The sequence below is a fragment of the Nipponia nippon genome, unplaced genomic scaffold, assembly GCF_047370975.1.
Source record: "Nipponia nippon isolate SJK-2023a ecotype South Korea unplaced genomic scaffold, ASM4737097v1 scaffold_1, whole genome shotgun sequence".
Taxonomy (NCBI): domain Eukaryota; kingdom Metazoa; phylum Chordata; class Aves; order Pelecaniformes; family Threskiornithidae; genus Nipponia; species Nipponia nippon.
Window position 1 is genome coordinate 115519071 of NW_028262290.1, and position 26432 is coordinate 115545502.

The 26432-nt window shown below is 46.7% G+C and overlaps 1 protein-coding gene across 3 annotated transcripts in view; it reads left to right on the forward strand.

The window, feature by feature from the left end:
- Positions 1–15070: 15070 nt before the first annotated feature.
- TRANK1 (tetratricopeptide repeat and ankyrin repeat containing 1) overlaps positions 15071–26432 on the forward strand; it is a 61003-nt gene continuing 49641 nt past the window's right edge. For 2 of the 3 annotated variants that reach the window (XM_087768058.1, XM_087768065.1), the window contains exon 1: positions 15071–15141. The gene's annotated coding sequence lies outside the window, so the exon portion shown is untranslated. Of the gene's footprint in view, positions 15142–15298; positions 15450–26432 lie in introns of those variants that run through there. The other variant, XM_087768059.1, reaches the window with a different exon arrangement.

A 26432-nucleotide genomic window follows, 5' to 3' on the forward strand; every position in this document is an offset into this window, starting at 1 on the left:
GCGTGCTCGGCGTGGTCGCAGCGCAGGTTGGGCTGGAAGCCCGCGCCGACGTACAAAGCCGGTAATGATTTGCGGCGCGGCTGAAACCTGGCAGCAGGCCCCGAGCTTTGGGGTCCCCCGGGCTTTGGCGAGGCTTGTCCCGCAGAGCTGTGGCTTTCGTGGCCAGTGCATGCCGCCCCCGCTGTCGTCCTGGGTCTGGTGGTTGGAGCGTGGCCAGCGTACAGGAGGCGGGAGGGCCTTTCCCTGCATTGCCGCTGGGGAAGCGACCACAGCCACCGTGCAGTGAAACTGTTGGTTTTTGCAGCGGTCCTGACCAGGGGATCATTGCACACAAAGGAGTTGGTGGACCACATAAGAGTTGAACTGCAGCAGACCCGGCGTGGCCTTTGGGCCTGCGTTGTGCTGCACAAATCCCTTGTCTGCAGGGCAACCTCAGCTCACCGCAACGGAGGAGCCTGCAGGCAGCTCCCCCTCTGTACCAGCAATTACACCACCTGCCTGGCCTTGCCCTTATCTGGAAACGTGGCAAGAAGTTCTCATGTGAACGTCCTTTCTGTTTGACAGTAGAAATGATGAATGGCCTTGCTTCCATGCCAGAAAATCCTACAATAGCTTGAACGACCAAAATGAGGTAACCCTTCAGCAGACGGGGTCTGCATGGCGTGCCGCACATGCGCTGGTGGCCCGTTCAATGCTGCACACCTCAAGGCTCCCAGCATCAAAAGGAACATCAGATTGTCTCTACTATTCTCTCTTTGTTTATAGTGTCATCGCCAATAAGCGATGGCACTGGGATCGTAACAGACCAGCACCTCCTAGTGCAAAACAGCTCTTCACAGCATTTCCCCGAGCACAGAAAGCACCGCTTCTCTCAGGCAAGCTGCAAATGGAGCTTCAGAGAAGCAAAAGCTTCTCCAGGAGGGCAGTGTCACTGCAGTGCCTTGTCAGGGAGGCGTAGTGGGTGGGTCACTGTGTAAAACACCACAGTATATTCATGTCATTTATAAGCTGCTTGTAGCTGCAATGCCAAGAAATGGAAATCATCCAGCTGAAGATGTTCTACTATTGGCACCTCTTCATCTAATATAATGTACCTTCAGCGACTTCTCATCCTCTTCATAAACGCCTGTCTTCATGTTTGGGATCATACATTAATTGCAAAATGTTGACAGCAATCAATAAAGCAGTTTTCACTTTGCAGAAGGAAAAAAAAAGAACATCTGAGAAGTACACCTTCACTTTAAACAAGAGGCTCATGGCCATGCCCATGGCCATGCTCTGGCCAAGGGCATGAAGAAGATACAGGCCCTGCAAGGAATGTGTAAAGCATGAAGCAAAACCGTTTTTTTGTAAGTGTTAAGGATTAAGTATGTGAAACGTGAATTGGCAGTACGTCACTATAAGGTGCTTTGCCTTGCAAGGACATTTTTGTCCTCAGCGCTGTCCAGGATGGTTGCTGTCAAGTGTTACTCTGTCTGATTCCTGTCCATACGGACAGGTGCCTGCAGTGCCCCCCAGGCACAAAAGATCTCCACAAAAGCCGCTTTTGAGGCTCCCCACTTGTCCTTGGCCAAACTACCTGGGCAGAGGCTGGCAAGTCCTGCCCTGCCACCTCCCTGGCCGTGCCTTCCTGAACCTTCCGGCTGCAGTGACAACCACCTGGGCCATGGTGCGCTTTTGCTTTGACTTTCAGGAAAAAGTTTGGCGCCTTGGTACGAGCCCCCGCTGTTAGCATGAGCAGGGTAGGTGCCAAAGGGTTAACAGGCACAGAGAGAAGGCGAGGGACTGTGCACCGACATGGACTGTGCACCAGCGTGGGGAGCATCAGGAGCATGGGGAGCACTGATCTTCAGAGCTGATGAATCTAGCTCTGCTCCAGGATCTAAACCTAGGGGAGGAATCTGGTTTCGGTGGCCTCGGGCAGCCTGCCACAAGGCTTAACCAGAGCATCTGGTAATGGGAGCAGGAAAGCAGAAGGCATCTGCTGGATCTCGGCACACAATCTGGGACAGAACACACTTACTCAAACTCCTCCTTGTCCGTGTTTTTTGCTGACAGCTATTTGCGCTGTCAGTATCTGCCCTACACCAGCCAGGAGGAAAATTTCCACCTTTTATTATTTATGCCTGTGTTATAGTTTGTATCATACAGCTGGAGTTCATTTTACTGGATGTTGCTTGCATGAAGCTTTAAAATCTTGCTTGGTCTGTGCCAAACTCCCGATTTCCATGTTGAAGCCGATGTGAGTAAGTCAATTTCTCTGTTTGGCTGCGTGTAGCCATCAAAAGACTTTTTCATATTTGCATGGCAGCTGCTGCAACTGGAGGTCAGCCCTGCCTGTTCCTACCCTAAAAGCTTTGCTCCAACACATTCAAGTTTAAACTGTTTTTTTGTGTGACAATCTGTTAAAGAAGGGAAACATCAGTCACAACTTAAATGCTAAAAATAATTCACCAGAGAAGCCTGGTAGAGACATATGTGTCATGGTAAAATGCTCCTTTGGTTTTTAGATTTTTTTTTTTTTACTAAGAAGACGAAGAATATATGAATTTGTTTTTATTAAAGAAAATTGAAAACAAATTATCTGGATTTCATTTTAAATAATTTAGGAAGATATAACCAGTGTATTTTGATGCCAGGGCTCCAATGTGGTGTCAGGGCAACAGAAGTGGTGAAGAATGAATGAAAAAAGCCTGTTGGAATCTTAATGCTTTCTAAGATCCCAAAGAGGAAAGCTGATATATTTAGCAATCAATGCTAAGAAATTTCAGAAGGCAAGAATTAGTTTCTTAGAAACACACGAAACTGAAACGGCCCCACAGTCACTAGAGAAATGTAGTGAGTTTTTCCCTTGGAGACATAGAGGACCATTTAATTAAAAAGAAAAAAATAATGCAGTGGAAGAACTGCAATCTTACCAAAAATCTTTCTCACTTCTGAGAAGAGGTGGCCCAAGTGCCAGTAAAAATATGGATTTTGAGTTCTTTGATTTTTATTACAAAATCTATTTTTTTTAAATACAAGGATCTGTCTAGTTTTGGGTCTGATAATCTACTATATTGTATACCATTTTCAAGTCTTACCCACTTACTATCTGCAGCATGTATTTACTATTCCAACTCAAATGTATTAAGAAGCCCAGAAAAGAGTTTTTAACTTCCTTGTAATTTGTTACTCACCCATTCAAAGTCAACATTGCTGTATTTGGATTGAGCAATTAAAAGAGAATATTAAGAAATAGTATATAAAATTTAAGAAAGAATTGGAACATGGGATTGTAGAATAGGGGAAACAAGTAAATCTTGGTTGGCACAACACTGTCTTCTCTGTTACAAAACAAGAATGCGAGACTACACCCTGTAACATGAGGCACGGCTACAAAAAGGCAAAGACGTGCTATGCTGGAGAAAGGACTGAAGAGTGCTGAAATCAATTTAAAAGGTTAAAATTAGAGATTTAGACTGCAGCTCAAGCAGAACAGGAGGTTAAAAGATGAGGATTGCTTGAGCAAAAAAAGCCCGATTATTTTGTTTGTTTTTAAAGAGAAGTGAGTTGAGCAGCATTCCAGGTAACAGGTTTTTTTCTACGCTAGTACTTTTATAAAATTCCTTGCAAGAAACAGCTTTTTTCATGGGTGATATTCCACTCTCTGGAAATGTCTTCTCATTTGCCCTTAAATAATTTTCCTTGATGTGCATATTAATGGGAAATGGTATCTTTCACCCTTCTTACAGTTTTTACTGCCAAACAGCAGCAAATTTTATGACAGTTTCTTAAAACTGTCTCCGGTTGGCTAGAAAGAGATAACTGAAAGAATGCAAACCAAATAACCTTGATTCACAGACCTGTGCTTCTTTTCAGCTTGTCTTGACAAGCACCCAAATTGTCCAGGCAGTTCTCTTAACCCTTACCATTGCTGAATACAGACCTACTCATCTTGCAATAAAAGTTCGTGCAGCTTTAGGATACAGAATAAAATATTAACACAAAATTTGTGTTACAATGGTTGGCTATATATCAATACCAAAAGCAATAGCACTGCCAGTACTGATATATTACTAAACCTATTTACAGAAAATGAGCTGCTCCAGGTTAATGCAGTGCCTATGTAAAAAAAAACAAAAACCAACCAAACAAAAAAAAACCCAAACAAAAACCCGCACCAAAAAAAAACACCCCAAGGCAGAAAAAAGCATCAGACTCATGCTCCAGTAAAATCAAATTATCAGAGATAGGATTTCAAGACTGTTGCTCACCTGACACAGGATCATTTATTAAGCTGCAGTAATTATAGTCTGAGTCAGTATTTCATGGTTCAGGGCTAGGTGAAAATGTGCTTCTACACGTGGAAGGCTTGCTCAAGACTACGTGTCGCATGCCTTTATACACAACCTCGGGCTTTTACATATTGCAAGAGGAGTTTTGCTAGAAAATGTTGCCCCAATTAAGATTTTTCACCCTAGCTTGTAGTGTATTTTAATGAGTTCTGAAGGAAAGCAGGTTCTGGAAGCTCATGATGAGAAAATAACTTTGAAGTCCATATGCTATGTATTTATATCCCCTCGTCATACCCTGCACGTGCAGTCCTGTCAGGTAAGGAATTATTATTAAGTCCACTTTATAGGACCCCGGAGCACCCAGATGAGCAGGATAATTTGTGCAAGGCCCTGTAGGACATGCCTGATAGAATTTGGAATCAGAGTTCATTCTTCTTGTCAGTATGTTAACCATAATATCACTTCTCTACCTAGAATATGGGCATTTATTTAGATGGACCTTAAAACATCCATGGTTGCCTTTCCTAGAAAAAAATAATTTACTCTGCTGTACAAGCTGAAGACTTATTACACTCCAAGTCGTACAGGTCAAATGGGACACACCATATATGTGGAGTTAAGCATTTGTTGTTAGCCTAATTTGACATTCTCACCAACATCCAACAAAGCATTCATGTTGGCCTAGTTGCAATGCTGCTACCGTTCGTAGTCCAGATTAATACAGGGAAGTCTCATTAGTACAGTTAAAATAGTTACACAGAAAAATCTTCCTAGTACCTACCCTCTTTCTCTGGTGTCATGCTCCCTCTGCCAGCATCCCTCTGGCTGCCCACACGGGCAGCCCCAGCCTGCCTCAGGCAGGGAGGCTGCGGAGGGAGGGCATCACCGACAGACCAGCGTCCCAGGTTCTTCCTTGGGAGGAGGAGGATGCTGGGGTGGAGGTCCTTTCCTCCTTGGTCCTGGGGACTGCCAGCTTTTACTCTTATATATTCTCTTAATGCATTCTGTGTATGTTAACTTGCTCTTCATTAGTTCTCAGTTGTTCAGTTATGTGTTCTTTCTTTTATATCTAAACTGGTTTAACAAGATTTTCCTCTTGTAATGACCACTGTGGTTCATCTTCATAGCCTGCGACCTCTTGTACCTCCCATTTTGTAGCAGGATAACACATAACGCAATCAAGAAAAAAATAACTACATGTTGTCACAATAAACTAAAGCTAACCTAAACCCAACCTGGCTGCTAGATAATCGCTATCACCACTGAAATAAGGCAAGATCAGCTTGGGCCAACATAACGCAGACAAGTGCTGAGGCCCTGCACTGTCAAGCTGGTGCAAATCCTTCAGCTTTTCACTTGTAATGGCAAAAATGGTATTTACTTGGCTGCAGACTAAGTCCTGATTCTTAGGGAGGGCACTGCTGCAGGCAAGGCATTCTGTAACTGTCCTTTGCAAACATACCAGAACGTTACTTATCTCTTCTTTTCATCTCTCATTAAAAACTGTCACAAGCAGAACGCTTATGTAAATTAATCACACGTTCGTACGGAGGCAGCATTTTCCATGTTCCTAAAAGAGTATAAAGGTGGAATTTATGAGACCAAATCTGTGCCAACTTTTTTTTTCCCCATTACAGTAACTCCATCATTCCACAGTGTTTAGATTTTTCCAAGCTACTGTACACGATTTTGCTGGTTTTGGCTGGGATAGAGTTAATTTTCTTCATAGTAGCTAGCATGGGGCTATGGTTTGGATTTGGGCTGAAAACAGTGCTGATAACCCTGCTGAGCAGGGCTTACACACAGTCAAGGCCTTTTCTGCTCCTCACAGCGCCCCACCAGCGAGGAGGCTGGGGGTGCACAAGAAGCTGGGAGGGGACACGGCTGGGACAGCTGACCCCAACTGACCAAAGGGGTATTCCACATCGTATGACGTCATGCTCAGCAATATAAAGCTGGGGGAAGAAAAAGGAAGGGGGGGACGTTCGGTGTGATGGCGCTTGTCTTCCCAAGTCACCGTTACGCGTGATGGAGCCCTGCTTTCCTGGGGATGGCCGAACACCTGCCTGCCGATGGGAAGTAGTGAATGAATTCCTTGTTTTGCTTTGTTTGCGTGCACAGCTTTTGCTTTAGCTATTAAACTGTCTTTATCTCAGCCCAGGAGTTTTCTCACTTTTACCATTCCAATTCTCTCCCCCATCCCACCGATGGAGAGTGTGTGAGCAGCTGTGTGGTGCTTAGTTGCTGGCTGGGGTTAAACCACAACAACGACGATGCCGGTTTTTCTGATATTCTACTTAGCTTTTCCTTTGAAACAAAATATCTCCTGGGCCAGTCAGGAAGTATGAAACAAAAGCCCTATTTTTTTCCTTCATTTTTGTAACTTATTTCCTGTGTGACTGTGTATTCTGCAGAACATAAGACTTATCTTTATAAAACATTTTGTGAGCTCTGGATGGTAACTTCTGTATGATGCAGTAATACTACTGCGTAACATTGTGTGTTTTCTGTCACTGCTTTTTTCCCTCTGGGATTTAGTATATTCTGAAAGATAAGTTCTTTTGGCATAGTCTCAGTTAGGGGAAGCTTAAGATGAACTTAAAAGTACTATATTAACTATATAGATTTATGATATATTAATGGAAATAAATTGAAGAATAAATATATTTTAAATTATATATAGGTGTCCTCATCTTGGCATATAAGAAAGAAATTTTTTACAGTGAGAAGAATCGATCACTGGAAAAACCTCCCCAGAGATGTGGTAGAGCCCCCATCACTGGAGGTTTCGAAGATGCGACTGGACAGGGTGCTAGATAATCTCATCTAGGCTCCCTTTCCCACCAAAGGTTGGACCAGATGATCTTTGGAGGCCCTTTCCAGCCTGGGCTCTTTTATGGTTCTGTGATTACAGGTGTTTTAACCTAATTTTTATTGTGATTACTAGAGAATGAAAAAGTCCCATTTTGATTTTGCTGTTTAACTTAAATAAGTTACAAGAATGGACAAGATACATATGCTGAAGTTTCAATTCTTTAGCCTTTTGTTTTGTAGATGCACTATCTCTTGAGGGACGTCTGAGTCTTGGGCCAAGAGCTCTCTAATGACCTCTACATTGCTGAACTTTCTAAGGTAAAATAAATGAAAAAAAGAATCAAAATGCTTAATTTCCATAAAGAAGTGCAACAGTGGATACACCATACTCTCCCACCTCCAGTCAGCAACCTGCATGCTCTAAAATTCAGAAGTCACATTTTAGTAAATATGTAACTATTCAGTTACTGAGCAGGGTCTGGGTAATTTTTACTACCGCTGTTCTCAGGGTATTTGATTTCTTTTCAATGGATATCAAGAGTAGCAAAAGCACCGTGGACTACAGTCAGCTGAGAACACATGCGGGGTTTTGGATGCACTGAGGTTTGCACCACCGCGGCGACTACGCTGACATCAGTAATTGAATAAAATGACCTAGAGTTTGCGTGTGGTTTACCCTCTCACTGTGCTGTACTTGGGAGGGGGGAAGAGAGAGGATGGAAGGGGAAATAATAAGAGGTAAAAAGAAGCTTTTATGTTAATGGAGGGCAAATGGGCTGCTGAAGCTCTGCAAAATTTTCACTTTTGAGTTTCACTTCCGCGGAGAGACTCCCAATGGCAAGTCCAAAGCAAATAGCTCCATAGCCGATCAGGGGGAGACCCCATGCTGCAATACGTGGCTGTTGTTTAGAGGAGCCACATAACCAGAAGAGCACAGTGACCTGCAGAATTGCATAAAATTTGCATCACATTCTGCGGTGACTTCTGGGGCTTTTAGACAATAATATCTGCAGTATGTAACTCAGAATTTGTTGCCTGCTTGTGCTACGGTTAAATAGGTTTGTAAGCCTGTGAGCGTTAAAAGTGCTATGGAAAACTTGGTGAGATATTTGAGTAAGTAGTATTCAGACATTAATTAAAGAGATCCCCACCACTTTTGAAGATAATCAGAGTATATCGCAGCTGTATTGTCTTCCTCTAGTAGTATGACAGTAGATGCATGAACAAGATGTGCCTTTTTGTAGGATAAGGCTCTTTACTTGACAAACTGAAGCAGACACAAAAGCAATCTGGTTTTCATCGCTTCCTTTTTTAACTTAACCTAGCGGACATTTAGTGGAGGGGATGTATGTGAGTGAGAGGGTTGGGTATAGTGCTTGGCAAGGGGTAAGTGATTCAGGAAGAGAAATCCTGCCAGCAACTCCAGAACCAGGCAAAGGTCTAGATACGGACTGAACAAGCAGTCCTGCAGCTGGGGAAACGTTCTGCACGGGTGGAACTGACACAGGGATGCGGTGGCTGGGTGCTCAGTTTTGTACAGGAGCAGCAATGCCAGCCACGCTGTACCCCTGGGATGGAGGGGATCACACTGGCTCAGTTGGAAGATCCTGGAGGATGGGTGGATGTAGGTGTCCTTTTTAGTAGTCACTGTCATGAGCTGGTTTTGGGAGGATGAATCGCATAAAGGGAGATGAGGAATTTGGAAAAGCTGTTCGCTCCTCTGCACCCATGATGGCGGTGCTCACTGTTGGCAGTAAAAACAAATACCTCCTGCGTAAAACTTGGCATGTGCTCATTACAAAAACAAAGACGGAAATTCCTGACAATCTCTTCTGCTGTGCAGCCACGAGTGTGCTGGTGCTGAGACCTGGGTGAGGACGTATTTGAGTTAGGTGTCTTGGTTAGCCTGTGCAGATTCTTGACTGGTTTCCTGATGCACAAACATCTCCTGGCCTTTGGGCATCTCCTCCTAGGAGCATTCCTCTTCCTCTCTTGTCACCAAGCCTGTCACCTCTGTTTCTCATGAAGTAAGGCTCAATGCCACTCTCTCTTGCTAAAATCCTGTCCAGTCCTTGATGTCGTGGATGGACATGTTCTTTGCTGATTCAGGCCTCACCTTCATGCTCCAAGGCAGGCAATGGCCCTTTGCTACTGTTATTGTTGTGATTGGCTTCATGCAATCTTAGCTATCCTGAGGGTTTTGTCATTCCCATATCCCACCATCCGTGGGCGGCTGCACCCCATTAGATGGTATGGAAGCACAGGGGTGTGGATCTGAAGTTATTGGCCTGAAATTGCCCAAAGTAGAACTGGGGCAAATTTATGGATTTACTTCAAAACAAAAGAGTACAAAACTATGTATCTTTGTTTTATTATTATTATTGGTTTCTCCCAGGATGACTCATCCTTGACGACAACCCCATGTTTTTGTTTGTTCTGTTGCTGCCAGCTGTTGGTTGCCCTTTCTCCAGATTCCTTCAGGCACTGCTGCTGGGGAGACTCACTGGTCCCAGCCTGTACCAGTGAGCCTCAGGGAGTGCCATTCCCAAAACCATCTTCTTCTCCATGCTCCACCTTTCTCTCTTTCCTCCTTTGCCCCTGCTCCCCCTTGTCAGCTATTTTGCCTCCAAAACAAACAGATTGAGATCACAGGTGCAGAAGAAGGAGCACGTTTCTTTACCCTGGTCACACCTATTGCTCTCCCTACCTGTTCTTGATCACTCACGTGGCTCAGTTTCTGGCTCTCTTAAGACTATTTGAACTGTTGTCACAGGAGTGACTACACTTCATGTGAACAGTCTTGAACTCATTGGGTTATTCCAAATTGTTTAGCAGCCATAAAAGGAGATGATAGTAAAGGAAGGTAACTATTTGTGTGGTACGAATTGAGTTTTATGCTGCTGCAGCTTTAATGCTGCTATCAATAGCCAGCTTAAAGTCTAGCTAAGAGACATCCCTACAGCAGTCTTTCCGTGCACAACAGGCCTTGTGGTGTAAAAGATTCTATTGCTTTCCTAACAAGATTCACAGTGCTTGCTGTCGCAGGACTCCAGTCCCAGCTCAGGACATACTTTGTGCCACAACTGTTTTAAGTGTATAAAGAATAACACCGGAAAATGGCTGTGGACTGTGCTGGTGGCAAACACAGGAGAAACAAAACCCCTTGTCTTGCAAAGAGCACCAATGATTGTGTGCGGATCGCTGCCAACTGCTTGTACAATCATACAGACCTCTTCTTGGACGGCTATAAAATGCCTTAATAGACATTCAGATGGCTTACAAGTATACTAGCCTATATATGATTGTCCTGGTTTCAGCTGGGATAGAGTTAATTTTCTTCTTAGTAGCCAGTATAGTGGTGTGTTTTGGGTTTAGGGTGAGAACAATGTCGACAACACATTGATGTTTTGGTTCTTGCTAAGTAGTGCTAAGTTGTTGCTAAGTAGTTGCTACGTAGTGCTGACACCAGTCAAGGACTTTTCAGCTTCCCCTGCTCTGCCAGGTGCAGAAGAAGCTGGGAGGGGGCACAGCCAGGACAGCTGGCCCAGACTGGCCAAAGGGCTATGCCATACCACATGACGTCCTGCTCAGTGTATGAACTGGGGGAAGAAGCAGCACGGGGTGGGGGGGACGTTCAGTGTAATGGCGTTTGTCTTCCGAAGTCACCGTTACGTGTGATGGAGCCCTGCTTTCCTGGCGATGGCCGAACACCTGCCTGCCGATGGGAAGGAGTGAACGAATTCCTTGCTTTGCTTTGTTTGCCTGTGCAGCTTTTGCTTTAGCTATTAAACGGTTCTATTTTATTTTACTTCAGGTATTTAACTGTTCTCATCTCAACCCACGAGTTTTCTCCCTTTTACCTTTCTGATTCTCTCCCCATCCCACCGGTGGGGGGGAGTGAGCGAGCGGCTGTGTGGTGCTTAGTTGGTAGCTGGGGTGAAACCACGACAATGATGCTGACACAGGCAAGGTTAAGCAGTCAGGCTTTAAGGAAAAGGAGTAACAAGAAAGGATAAAAGACGAGATAAATTAGACAGGAGAGATGTGAAGAGATTTTTCAACATTAGGGCAAGTAGAAGCAACATAATAAAATAGGCATGTATCTGCTGTTAGTTGTGTTACCCTTTATTTATTATGTGCTTAAGATTCCATTAAAAGTTCTTTTAAAGCTATTATTCTGAAGTACCTGATTTCTCTGAGACAAATTTCGTGACCTCAGAAATAAACTAGGGTAAACAGAAGTTCATCACCAGTATTACTACATCAGTTTGGAGATAAGCTGTTAGAGTCAAGCAAACATCCTGAAATAATCACCCTGATAGAAGCTGCAGCTCGGATACCTCCACGAAACCACACCTACACCACAAACTTTGGCCCTCATAGCTGTAATAGCTGGGGACATCATTTATGGCCAGTGTATTTTTGTTGACTAACTCTCTCGTGCGGGGCAGTTATGCCAGGAAAAACATGTATTTCCGTGTATGGTGTCAGGGAGCAGCAAGGGCCAGCTGCTCCCCAGGGGATGGGAAGACATGGGGATCCCCAGCGGACTGGCTGGGCAGGGGCTTCCTCAGCCAGGGTCCATCCCACCGCTCCCAGTGAGGGAGCTGGGCAGGCTGGGGGGCAGCCGGGTGCAGCCCCCAGCCCAGGGCATCGGGCAGCTCCACGGGGACGGGCTGAGGCCAGGCTGGGATGTCAGCCTGTGGGTGGGGGTCAGGATCAGGCCCAGCGAGGGGAACCAGGGTCAGACACAGCCCCGTGATTGCCGGGCCCATGGGCTGAGGGATGACCCAGGAGAGGCTGCTCAGGGCCCGTAAGGCCAATTGGTGTCCCCAGGGCCCTGACGCATGGTATAGTTTGCTTGGGTCCTTGAGGGAGAGAGAACAATGTTGATTTACCAGTTCAGGTTGTGTCAGTGTTGGGTGCATGTTGCCACTACAACAGATGCAGTGCCTTCAGTTGGGAGCTGAGTCTGCATCCCACCAGACGCAGGTCTCTGGTAGGACGTAGCAGTATCTGACCTGGGCTCAGTGCTCTGCTCTTGGGAGCCGGGAGATGCTGGCTGCTCAGGAAAGCAAAAGCTGTTGGTGGCATAGCTCCCTCAAGCTCAGCATGGCCGGGGGCGTGCAACACACGCTGCACCTCTCTTCCCTGGGTGTGTTACAAAGGGTGTTCTTCCCCTCAAAGTGAGGTTTTCCCATCATTGAAAAAGGAGCAGAGCTAAAGAGCATGATTTCTAGCATCAGCCTTGTGCCAAGGCCCATCCTTTCCGTGCAATGGATGCGCTTCCATCAGGAGCTCTGATGCACGGGTTCACGTGTGGAATGACAAGGAAGTGGAGGAATCTGTTACTCACTCTCCCATCCAAAAGAAATTTTTTCCCTTGGAAATGTACCCACACCGGTGCCTCTACAGTGCTGTTGACATTCTCGAGGGCAGAGAGGCCCTGCAGAGAGATCTGGACAAATTAGAGAGCTGGGCAATCACCAAGCATATGAAGTTGAACAAGGGCAAGTGCTGGATTTTGCACCTGGGACGTGGCAACCCTGGATGTACATACAGACTGGGGAAGGAGAGGCTGGAGAGCAGCCCCGCGGAGAGGGATCTGGGGGTTCTGGTAGACGGCAAGTTGAACATGAGCCAAGAGGGCCAGCCGTGTCCTGGGGTGCACCAAGCACTGCATTGCTAGCCGGTCGAGGGAGGTGATTGTCCCGCTCTACTCTGCACTGGTGTGGCCCCATCTTGCGTACAGTGTGCAGTTTTGGGCGCCACAGTACAAAAAGGGTACGAAGCTACTAGAGAGTGTCCAGAGGAGAGCCACAAAGATGGTGAAGGGTTTAGAGGGGAAGCTGTATGAGGAGTGGCTGAAGTCACTTGGTCTGTTCAGCCTGGAGAAGAGGAGACTGAGGGGAGACCTCATCGCGGTCTACAGCTTCCTCACGAGGGAAGGAGGAGGGGCAGGCGCTGATCTCTTCTCCCTGACAACCAACAATATAACCTGAGGGAACGGCAGGAAGATATGCCAGGGGAGGTTTAGGTTGGACGTTAGGAAAAGGTTCTTCACCCAGAGGGTGGTGGAGCGCTGGAACAGGCTCCTCCGGGAGGCAGCCATGGTGCCAAGCCTGACAACGTTCAAGAAGCGTTTGGACAACGCCCTCAGCCATATGGTGTGAATTTTGGGGTTGTCCTATGCAGGGACAGGAGTTGGACTCGATGATCCTTGTGAGTCCCTTCCAACTCAGGACATTCTATGGTTCTGTGATTCTATGATAGTCTACAGTTGCAACAGAAAGGGTATAGGAGCTAGGTAGAAAGGGCTTTACACATCATTTTATGCTGCCTTGCTGGACTTTATGAGCACCTCCTCCCAGTGCTCCTTCTTCCATGCACCCCGTATCAGTCAGTACGCCTAACTGCTTACCTTGCGGTAAGACATGCAGTACTGCCGCCCCAAGTGGGTCCACCCTTACCAGTTTCTATTCCTTCTCCACTCATTTAGAAGAAGGAAACGCAATAATTTGCAGTCAGTAATTCACTGGCAATGTTTGTGTGGCAATGTGTGTGTGGCAGGGGCACAGCTTTTGCAAGCATTTCGCTCTGCACGAGAAGGAAACGCCCTGGTGCACACTGACGAAAGGCTTACAAGATGCCAAGTTTCATTTTTACAGCCGAGTTAAAAAAAAAAAGCAAGTTTCGTTTTCTGTCTCATGACTGGTTTGACAAACACACCCGTGGCTTGCAAACAGATGCAGCTGTTTGTTGTGGTGGTGTTCAGGTCAGAGTCCCTTCCAAGCTAAAAAGCAGTGTTTTCCAATTTCTGCACCAGAATTGAGGTGGGTTGGTCCTGGGTTTCTCTGCACTGAAGTGAAACGCCCCTAAATAACAACGATAGCGAGTTCGGAGGTTACATGAAATGCCAGATACATTAGTCCCCACCAGCCACTCATTCCTCTTAACATTTATGTTCTGTTGGTGCACACAAACACTTTTGCCTGAATAAGAACTGCAAAATCCCACCCATGGCCTTTGATTCCTTTAAGTCACTGTAGGAAACAAGATTACACCGGGGAGCATGCAGTTTTCCCACCTCGTATCGATGCAGCTCCAAAACAACAATTGTGGCTGTACTTTTGACTGCTTTTTTTTTTTTTTTTTTTAAAGTGGCTTTGCCCCACTGTTTCGATGCGCTCCACTGGGAGCGAAGCGATAAAAACACCCACGCTAAGGTCAGCATTACTGCGCTCCTCCAGTCCCTAAACGGGTCGCAGGTTAATTTCGGGGAAAACTCAGCGCAGAAGACGGATGGTTAGCAGAAATTCATTTTTATGTGAGAAAGACGTGCAGACAGTAGTACTAGATGACAGAGGAAAACCCGATTAAAAGCGTGGTTCACAGAAAAGTGAATTATTGAACTATCCCTTGTGAAGTATTGATCCTTGGCTTATCGATCCACTTTTGCCAGTGTGAAAAGACAATGGGACATGAGGAATGAGGGAACGGTGACAATGGCAGGAGCCTTCGCTCCCTCGGCTTCCCTTAAACCGTGGAAGACCAAAGCAGGAGCTTTGTAGCAGTAGCTTTCGCAGTAGCAGTAGCAGGAGGTTGTCTTTGAGAAATCACCGGCGACAGCCTCAGGATGAAGGGCTGGCCGAGGCGGGGACGCACGCCGATTTCCCACGTATGCTGAAGACGCGCCGCTACGTCATTTTTAAAAAATGCCATTTGGGCTGCCGCTGCGGTGGGAGCCCGAAGCCACCTGGCAGGTTCCGGACTGTGCTGCCAGGGCAGGGCCACCCCGCTGCCCCCAGCCGCGGGTGGGGGGACGGGACGGGACGGGACGGGACGGGACCCCCCCCCACGCGAGGGCGGGGCGGTCTCGGTTTCGATTCCCCGCGCGCGCCCCCGGCTCCCCGCGAGGTGACGCGAGCGGCGGGGGCGGGGCGGGGGCAGCCCGAGGGGCGGGGCGGGGGCGGGCCGCGGGGCGCCCGTGTTTAGGGGCGGCGGCCGGCGCGCGCTCCGGGGGCCTTGGCGCGCGGCGGCGGCCGGGCAGGTAGGTGCACGCGCGTAGTGACCACCCCGCAGATAGCGCCCCGGTGTATGTGCGTGGGGCAGCGGGGGCACCGGCCGCCCGGTGCCCGCCCGTGCCGGGCGGGATTTTGGGGGGGGTGGCCCGTCTGATCGAGCGGGGGTCGGGGTGCCCACTCCGCACCGCACCGCCTCCTCCGCACGGCTCCGCATAGGCGTGCGTCGCGCGGTTCTTCATGCCCTGCACGGCTGCGTGCATGGCACGGCTCTGCGTGCGCCGCGGTGGGAGCCGTTGCCCCCTGGGGGTGGCTTTCCCACCTGGGCCGAGCTGAGGTGAGGTTCCCCGGGTGCTTCAGCGGGAGGTTCCCGCAGTTCGGGAGAGGGGTCGTGCTTCCCTGGTAAGGGGCGCGGGGTGGCGGGCAGCGAGGGTGGCTGTGCTGGTTGGGAAGCTCGCCAGGGAACGTGTGGGGCGGTCGAAAGAGAAGAAGGGAAGAAGAGTGCATTCCTGCTCCCGCCAGGCATCTGGGAGCGTGCGTTGGCCTGGTACAGCTGGCGCGGAGGAGCTGGGGGAGATGTGGTGATGTATCTGTGCTTGAAAAGAAGAAAGAGAACTTCTTTGGCACAGCCCTGAGCTGAGCATTGTTTGCAGTGGTTTTGGATCCTTTCCCTGAAAAGCAAAACTCTTGTACAAGGTCGTGGAGTGGTCACTTAACAAGACGGACTTTTTCATTTGAAAAGGAGTTTGGGCACAGTGTGCACTTCAGAAGAAAAAAAGCAATAGGATCTCTCATCAGTCTTTGTATTTTTTGCCCACTTTACAGAAAATGAACTTCAGGTCGATAGAGTGGGTTTATTGCAAATGGGAAGAGGCTTTGCTTTCCCATGAAAACGTGCAAAAAGGAGTCTTTCCTACCAGTCTTTTTACCAACATGCAGTTAAACTTGTCAGGCATTGGCTGTGAACTGCACAAGCTTGAAAACCTTGCTGTTAGGGGAATCTTGTTGGTTTTGTTTTGTTTTGTTTCTTCCCCCCATTCCAGATGCCATACCATCTTGAGCTAATCTATACAAAGGAAATATTGAGACTGTTTGTTGCCATTGCTTTCTCACTGGGTCAGCTCTGTTTGATGACAGGAATATTGCTAAGCTGAGCAAACAACTGCAGCAGTGTAAACACCTCCCTCTTGGACCGAGTTAGGTCTTGTATGGCTGAGCTAGACGAGGGGTTTCAAGATTGTTGTTGTTTCGGACAATAGGAAGCAGGGTTAACCGTTGACACTGTTTTGTGAGGTTTGGGGCTTTTTTTGTTTTGTAAAACAGTAATGACACTGTGTGGATAGAATATTGAACGTGGTTTTGCATCAGTTTTTCTGTATATAATGTGGGAGATGCAAGTCCTTTCTTAGTTTAGTAACAAAGTGCTGCTACCGGAAATCATAAGTATGTGTACGTATGCACAGAGTTTTGCTTGAAAATGCAACTCCACACTGGCCGTAACCGTATGTTCTCTTAGGTGTAACTTGTTACTGGTAGGCTACAAAGAGGGGAGAATCCTTTGAAACTGAAAGCAAAAAAAGCCTGTTTTGTTTCACTTAGCAAAACAGGATGTGCTGGGGAACAAGGCCAAACTGTCACCGGTGGAAGCTGTGAAGCAGTCTTCAACGAAAGCTAGTCCACATGTGCTTGGCATGAGTTCAGCTTGCAAGGAAAGGAGGAAGGATGTTCTGAGATGCCACCTTAAATCCAGGATGATGTGCCATAGTGTCCTGGTTTCAGCTGGGATAGAGTTAATTTTCTTCTTGGTAGCCAGTATGGGGCTGTGTTTTAGGTTTAGGATGAGAACAATGTTGATGATACACTGATGTTTTGGTTCTTGCTAAGTAGTGCTGAGTAGTTGCTAAGTGACGCTCACACTGGTCAAGGACTTTTCAGCTTCCCATGCTCTGCTGGGTGCAGAAGAAGCTGGGAGGGGGCACAGCCAGGACAGCTGACCCAGACTGGCCAAAGGGCTATGCCATACCACATGACGTCATGCTCAGTATGTGAGTGGGGGGAGTTGCAGGGGGGGCAACAATCGCTGCTTGGGGGACGTGCTGGGCATCGGTCGGCGGGTGGTGAGCAATATACGGTGTTTTGCTTGCTTTGTATTACTATTGTACTATTATTACTTGTTATTATTGTTATTATTGTTATTATTACTATTACTACTGTTCTGTTTTTATTTTACTTTAGTTATTAAACTGTTCTTATCTCAACCCACGAGTTTTCCCCTTTTGCCCTTCCGATTCTCTCCCCCATCCCACCGGTGGGGGAGTGGGCGAGCGGCTACATGGTGCTTAGTTGCTAGCTGGGGTGAAACCACAACACATGGCCTTGTGTGAGGACCTGTGTTGCCAAATTAATCAGCAATACGTTGAGGTCTTGCCTATAAACTGAGAGCGCTGTGATTTTTTTTCTCTTTCAGTAGTGTTCTTTTTCCTTGTAACTTTTCTAGGGGACTTCCCAAAATGGGGTGTAATTTCAATGACATGAAGGTACCTTAGGGACAGGCTGAGGACATCCCAAGTGGTCTGTAGGAGCCAGTCTGTCAGGTTTCTGTTGCCCTGTTTGTGGATGTAAAACCCTGGTTTCACAGGGAGCATTCACAGTATAAAGCAGGTACAGAGCTGGTGTCCTGCGGTGTGTGCACCCATCTTGTTTCGTGGAAAGTGTTGTCTTGTTCTTGGTGATGTGCTTTCGATTTCCATTTCCTTGCTTTGTTGCTTCCTAGCCTAGTACATTTCCTGTGTGCAAGTCAACCACAAATCCCTACTCTAGAGGATTTCTCTGTAACATTTTAGTAGCATCCTTGTCTTGAGGTTTCGCTTGGATTACTGTGAGTCAGCAGGGCTGTCCCAGTACTTCTGGCTGGGTTTGCATCCTGTTTCTGTGGTCTTGTTTGCTGGTCATGCATCTGAAGAGGAACTGAACTGCTAAGCAGTGTCAGCTACGTCAGTCTGGTATGTGGCTAGCTGGAGACGTCAGGCAGCTGGGCTTAGTTATTAGTAATAATTGCTTTATAACAGGTTGCATGAATGGAAACCACAGTGGTAATCTGGAGAAGGAGGACCTCAGGAGGTCATTCAGACCAGCCTTGCCCAGAGCAGGGTCCTAGGCCAGAGCTTGCATTTTCTTATGTTTGTATTCCACTTGCTCCCCTTGTTTCACCCAGACCTTGCACACATCTCTTCCTTATCTGTTTTGTACATAGCATTTGAGGTGTTAACAAGCCATTGAGACGTCTGTGCTAATCATACCCTGGGGTGCATTTGCCAAATGTTGGTAAAGATGTATGTCTTGTTTCTGTGCCCTACAATCGTCAGTTTACTACAGAGCGTGTTTCCAGGGAAAAACTTGTTATGAAATGAAGAGCAGCCTGGGATGTTCTGTCTCGTTTGGTGCACCAACAGCCATTTAATATCTTGTCCTGGTTTTGACTGGGATAGAATTAATTTTCTTCCTAGTAGCTGGTATAGTGGTGTGTTTTGCATTTAGTATGAGAATAATGTTGATAACGCACTGATATTTTAGTTGTTGCTAAGCAGTGTTTGTACTAAGTCAAGAACTTTTCAGCCTCCCATGCTCTACCGAGTGAGGAGGCTGGAGATGCACAAGAAGCTGGGAGGGGGCACAGCCAGGACAGCTGACCCAAACTGGCTGAAGGGATATTCCATACCATATGACGTCATGCTCAGCATATAAACTAGGGGAAAGCTGGCTGGGGGAGGCACTGCTCAGGGACTGGCTGGGCATCGGTAGGTTGGTGGTGAGCAATTGTTTTTCATTTGCATCACTTGTCTTTCTTGGGTTTTATTTCTCTTTTTGTTATTTTCCTTTTCATTACAATTTATTGTTATTGTTATTATTATATTTCAGTTATTAAGCTGTTCCTATCTCAACCCACAAGTGTTCTCACTTTTACTCTTGCAGTTCTCTCCCCCATCCCACTGAGAGGCGGGAGTGAGCAAGAGGCTGTGTGGTGCTTAGTTGTGGGCTGGGGTTAAACCACGACAGTCCTTTTTGGCACCCAGTGTGGGGCATGACTGGTTGAGATAATGACAAATCTGACCAGAGCACATTACAACAAATTTGTTATAAACATTCATTATATTAGTTTGATAGTCTCTGGTCACAATGTTGATTAATTTGCTCTCAGAGTTGTGCTTGTTCTCAGAGTTGTGTTACACCCTACTTGCAGTATACGTTCTCTGTTGTGCTGTTTATCACCTCTGGGAGCTTGGTCAAGGTTAAAATTTTGCTGAACTTTGTAACACTGGCTTATGATATGATAAAATGGCTGGTCGTGAGACTTATCTGGTATTTGTACTCAGCATTGCCATCATCTGTGTACTTCAGGAGCCATCTCTCAGAAACTATTAATAATAACTATTAATAATTACACTTTTTACCTCTCCTCAGAGAACCAATTTACGGAGGAGACACCTTCCTTCACCTTCCCCTTCTCCTCCAGGCTAGTTACAATAGCTCTTGAGAATATTGAATATCCTTGGGATGTTCAAACCAGCATGTTCCTGTTGCACCTACTCCTGAATGTGTTTCAGGTCTTGTTTAAAGCTAAACAACTATTTAAGAATACCACCCAGAGATCTACCCCAAGGCTGGACAGTTATGAGTGGCAGGGTGTGTGGGATAGTATGGGCAAGTACCTAAGACTGTGAGCACCTCCAGTGCTTTGGAACTTCACCCCTGAACAAGTGCAGAATCCTGAAAAACTAGTAAAGTATTTGGAAAAAAGTATGCTGTCACCCTGGCAACTCCAGAGAGACACAAATCACTGCAACATGGTGGGGCCTGGCCCATGCCTACCAAGCCCTGTTCAACACTATTCATTGCCCTCAAGGGGAAGAGGTCTCTGGATCTGATGACAAAGCGACAGGTGCTGTAGCTACTCCAACCCCGGTGACAGGCACTGCGGCTGAACCAGAGAACCAACCTGTGCTGCTATCAGTCACCCCCATACACAAGAAGAAATCTTGGAAGTGGAAGTCAGCTCGTTCAGTAAGGGATGAAGAAGCTCCTCCTAAGAGGGAGCAGGAGGAAGAAGCATACTGCCCCACCAGTGAGGAGGCAGACTACTCTAAAGCAGGGCCATCACAAGAACAGGAAGGGGAAGAGGAAGAATTCCTCGCTTCTCCCCAAGGAAGAACTCAACAGGAGGGTTCCTCTTCTTCCTTGGAGGGAGAGGAAGAACTCATAAATGAGATGGTAACCACCTGATCTCTATCCCCGAGTGAGCTGTGAGATAAGCAAAAGGATTTCAGCTGTTGTCCAGGCGAGCACATTGTCACCTGGGTGCTCCGATGCTGGGATAATGGGGCCTGTAGCCTGGAGTTGGAGGGTAGGGAAGCCAAGCAGCTGGGATCCATTTCTAGGGAAGGGAGCATTGACAAAGTGATTGGAAAAGGGGCACAAGTCCTCAGCCTCTGGAGGTGACTCCTGTCAGGCATGAAGGAAAGGTATCCCTTCAAGGAAGATGTTATATGTCACCCAGGCAAGTGGACCACCATGGAGAGAGGTATCCAGTACCTGAGGGAATTAGCTGTACTGGAGGTAATTTATGATGACCTGGACAACAAGCAGTTATCCAAAGTTGCCGATGAAGTCAGATGCATATGACCCATGTGGCAGAAGTTTGCATGGAGTGCCCCATTGTCGCATGCCAATTCATTGGCATAATGACCTGGAAAGACTGAGAGGGACAAACGGTGGATGAAATGGCTGGCCAACTCTGGCAATACAAAGAAAATCTCTCTTCCTCCCTCATCTTGGCTGTGGAGAAACTGGTCCAGCAACTCAAAGAGAATAGACCCTATTTCCCACCTGTATGGACCAGTATCTCAGCTATTAGGAGTAAGTGCTCCTCTGCTCAAGAGGGAGGATGTAGTGGGTACACACCACGGGCCACCCTGTGGTTTTACCTGCGTGACCACAGAGAGGACATGAGGAAGGAGGATGGAAAATCTACCTCGGCCCTAGAGGCATGGGTATGTGAGTTGCAAGGAAAAACAATCACAAAAGGGGGTTCTTCCAGGAAAACTGCTGCTCCGGTCTCCAGTGGGCAGTTCCCCAGAGAGAGTAGAAGGGCTGATCTTACTCCTGATCTTAATTAAGGGACTTCTGATTAGTATTTACAAGAAGTGAGTAGCAAATATTATGACCAGGACTAGAGAGGCCCTGCCTCCAGCCAGGTGGAGGAAAGGGACAACCAGGTTTACTGGACTGTGTGGATTCGATGGCCTGGCACATCAGACCCACAGTAGTATAAGGCTCTAGTAGACACTAGGGCACAGTGCACCCTAATATCATCAAGCTATAAAGGGGCAGAACTCATCTGTATTTCTGGAGTGACAGGGGGATCCTAACAGCTGACCGTATTGGAGGCTGAAGTGAGCCTAACGGAATGAATGGCAGAAGCGCCCCATTGTGACTGGCCCAGAGGCCCTGTGCATCCTTGGCATAGACTACCTCAGGAGAGGGTATTTCAAGGACCCAAAAGGGTACTGGTGGGCTTTTGGTATAGCTGCCTTGGAGACAGAGGAAATTAAACAGCTGTCTACCTTGTCCAGTCTCTTGGAGGACCCTTCTGTTGTGGGGTTGCTGAGGGTCGAAGAACAATAGGTGGTGATAGCCACCACAACAGTGCACCAGTGGCAATATTGCACCGAGACTCCCTGATTCCCATCCGTAAACTGATTCGTCGACTGGAGAGCCAAGGAGTGATCAGCAAGACTCACTCATCCTTTAACAGTCCCATATGGCCAGTGCGAAAGTGTAATGGAGAGTGGAGACTAACAGTAGACTGTCGGGGCCTGAATGAAGCCATGCCACCACTGAGCTCTGCTGTGCCGGACATGCTAGAACTTCAATATGAACTGGAGTCAAAGGCAGTCAAGTGGTATGCCACCATTGACATCGCTAATGAGTTCTTCTCAATCCCTTTGGCAGCAGAGTGCAGGCCACAGTTTGCTTTCCCTTGGAGGAGCATCCAATACACCTGGAATCAACTGCCCCGGGGTGGAAACGCAGCCCCACCATTTGCCATGGACTTATCCAGACTGTACTGGAACAGGGTGGGGCTCTGGAACACCTGCAATACACTGATGACATCATCGTATGGGGCAACACAGCGGAAGAAGTTTTTGAGAAAGGGAAGAAAATAGCACAAATCCTTCTGAAAGCCAGTTTTGCCATAAAAGAAAGTAAGTTCAAGGGACCTACACAGGAGATCCAGTTTTTAGGAATAAAATGGCAAGATGGAAGTCATCAGATTCCAGCCGATGTGATCAACAAGATAGCAGCTATGTCTCCACCAACTAGCAAAAAGGAAACAAAAGCTTTCTTAGGCATTGTGGGTTTTTGGAGACTGCATGTTCCAAATTACAGTCTGATTGTAAGCCTGCTCTATCAAGTGACTCGGAAGAAGAACGATTTCAAATGGGGCCCTGAGCAACGAGAAGCCTTTGAACAAATTAAACAGGAGATAATTCTTGCAGTAGCCCTTGGGCGAGTCTGGGCAAGACAAGATGTAAAAAATGTGCTCTACACAGCAGCTGGGGAGAATGGCCCTACCTGGAGCCTCTGGCAGAAAGTGCCAGGGGAGACTCGAGTTTGACCCCTAAGGGTTTTGGAGTCAGGGATACAGAGGATCCAAGGCCTGCTATAGACCAACTGAAAAAGAGATATTGGCAACATATAAGGGGTTTGAGGTGCTTTGGAAATGGTTGGTACTGAAGCACAGCTCCTTTTGGCACTGCTGCTGGTGCTGGGCTGGATGTTCAAAGGGAGAGTCCCCTCTACACATCATGCAACTGATCCTACGTGGAGTAAGTGGGTTGCACTGATCACATGATGGGCTTGAATAGGAAACCACAGTCACCCAGGAATCTTGGAAGTGATCATGGACTGGCCAGAAGGCAAAGATTTTGAAATATCACCAGAGGAAGAGGTGACGCGTGCTGAGGAGGCCCCACTGTATAATAAGCTGCCAGAAGATGAGAAGCAATATGCCCTGTTCACTGATGGGTCCTGCCGTATTGTAGGAAAACATCGAAGGTGGAAAGCTGCTGTGTGGTGTCCTACACGACAAGCCGCAGAAACTGCTGAAGGACAAGGTGAATCGAGTCGGTTTGCAGAGGTGAAAGCCATCCAGCTGGCTTTAGATATTGCTGAACGAAAAAAACGGTCAGTACTTTATACTGACTCGTGGATGGTGGCAAATGCCCTGTGGGGGTGGTTACAGCAATGGAAGCAGACTAACTGGCAGCGCAGAGGTAAACCCATCTGGGCTGCTGCATTGTGGCAAGATATTGCTGCCTGGGTAGAGAATCTGGTTTTAAAAGTATGTCATGTAGATGCTCACGTACCCAAGAGTTGGGCCACTGAAGAATATCAACCAGCAGGTGGATGAGGCTGCTAAGATTGAAGTGGCTCAGGTAGATCTGGACTGGCAACATAGGGGTGAATTATTTCTAGCTCGCTGGGCCCATGACACCTCAGGCCATTAAGGAAGAGATGCAACACATAGATGGGCTCGTGATCGAGGGGTGGACTTGACCATGGACACTACTGCACAGGTTATCCATGAATGTGAAACGTGATGCAATCAAACAAGCCAAGTGGTTAAAGCCTCTCTGGTGTGGAGGACAATGGCTGAAATATAAATGTGGGGAGGCCTGGCAGATTGATTATATCGCACTCCCACAAAACCACCAAGGCAAGCACTATGTGTTTACAATGGTGGAAGCAACAACTGGATGGCTGGAAACATATGCTGTGCCCCATGCCACCACCCAGAACGCTATGCTGGGCCTTGAAAAGCAAGTCCTATGGTGTTGTGGCACCCCAGAGAGAACTGAGTCAGACAACAGGACTCATTTCTGAAACAACCTCACAGACACCTGGGCCAAAGAACATGGCATTGAGTGGGTATATCACATCCCCTATCATGCACCAGCCTCTGGGAAAATCGAACGATACAATGGACTGTTAAAAGACTACACTGAGAGCAATGGGTGCTGGAACATTTAAACATTGGGATACACATTTAGCAAAAGCCACCTGGTTAGTCAACACTAGGGTATCTGCCCATCGAGCTGGCCCTGCCCAATCAAAACTTTTACGTACTGTAGAGGGGGATAAAATGCCTGTAGTGCACATAAAAGATAAGCTGGGGAAGACAGTCTGGGTTATTCCTGCCTCGGCCAAAGGCAAGCCCATTCATAGGATTGCTTTTGCTCAGGGACCTGGATGCACTTGATGGGTGATGCAGAAGGATGGGGAATTCGGATGTGTACTTCAAGGGTATTTGACTTTGGGTGAAAATAGCCAATGGACTGAATTGTATGATGTTAATTTTTATATAATATTGTATATCATCACTTCTATGATGGCTATATGCCATATCAAAGGTATTACGGTAAGAATCACTCAGATTAACGAAGAATGAACTTTGATGAAACCGAGCAAAGTGCAGCAGTGATGGAACCAGAACTGACTTCAGCATGCAACAATCCAACACCACACGCCATCTCTTCTGCCCTGAAAGACTATTATGAGAGATGAAACCCAAAGTCATAGACTAAATAAACCCAATGGACATTTTAGAGGGATGGCCCATAGACCAAGGGAATGATATCTGTGTGTATATATTAAAAGACAGGAAAAGCAGTAGTGATTAATTGAAATGTATTGGAAAGTATGGGACCTGGGGCATGACGTAGATGATATAGAATAAAGGGTGGATACTGTCCTGGTTTTGGCTGGGATAGAGTTAATTTTCTTCCTAGTAGCTGGTATAGTGGTGTGTTTGGACTTAGCATGAGAATAACATTGATAACACACTGATGTTTTAGTTGTTGCTAAGCAGTGTTTATACTAAGTCAAGGACTTTTCAGCTTCCCATGCTCTACCAAGTAAGAAGGCTGGAGATGCACAAGAAGCTGGGAGGGAGCACAGCCAGGACAACTGACCCAAACTGGCCAAAGGGCTATTCCATACCATATGATGTCATGCTCAGTATATAAACTGGGGGAAGTTGGCCAGGGGGCAGTGACCACTGCTGGGGGACTGGCTGGGCATCAGTCGGCGGGTGGTGGGCAATTGCATCACTTGTTTTTCCTGGGTTTTGCTTCTCTCTCTCTCTTCTGTTGTTTTCCTTTCCATACAATTTATTGTTAATAATAATATTGCTATTATTATATTTTATTTCAATTATTAAACTGTTCTTATCTCAACCCACAAGTTTTCTCACTTTTACCCTTCCGATTCTCTCCCCCCTCCCACTGAGGGGAGTGAGGGAGCAGCTGTGTGGTGCTTAGTTGCTGGCTGGGGTTAAATCACAACACCAGTTCGGACTGAAATAACCTGATAAAGTTTTCTCTCTATTCATTTACCTAGGAAATTGCTTTCTTTGTCCTTTTAGAAGCAAACACAGCTACAGAGATGCATGCTGTCTTCAGCTCTGGAGTACTGTGATGCATAGGACGTTGGCCAGCCATAGGGCCCAGAAGCAATAAAGAAATGTCATTTGGTCCAATTTGTGCTAAGTTCAAAGCAACATACACTGATAAGAAGCTATCGCTATGCTGCTCTGCTTGCCCTAATCTGTTTCAAATTTCCTCTAGAATCTCATTCTTCGTTTTCAACGTGGTGCTGGCTTTTACTGGGAGCAAAGGGTCTTTTGGCACTTCCAAGTTCTGGTACGAATCTGGCAAGGTGACTTGTTACAGAAATGTTTGTTTTTTTTTTTTTGTTTGTTTCATAGGGCAGAGCGAGAATCTATCTAATGATAGGCTATCCCTATCTATCTGAATCTATGCCTAACGATAGGGATGTCTAATGAGAAGCTATCTAAATGATAGGCTTTTCATTTGAGTTGACCAGCTTCTCCAAGATGAGACGACATATTTTACAAGGGCTGAACACATTCTTCATGAGATACTGGCTGAAGATTCGATTAAAATGTTCAGATAATCACAAATACCACTATGATTTTTTCCAGACTAAACAGATCGATGAGGATGACCATGTCTAAATCTCAACTTCTTTCCCCTCTTCTGCATGAGATTTCCTAATGTGTCTGCTTATGGCCTGGTCCATTATAACCTCTTCATCCTGATTGCAGAACTTGTATTTTTGTCTCTGCTGTTTCTCCAAGGCTTCTTCTGAAAGTACAGGCAATTTCAAGATTTTTTTGTTCACCATTTCAGCATTTGATGAAAAAGCAAAGCTCCTGAAAGAAGTACATTTTTTCCGCTTT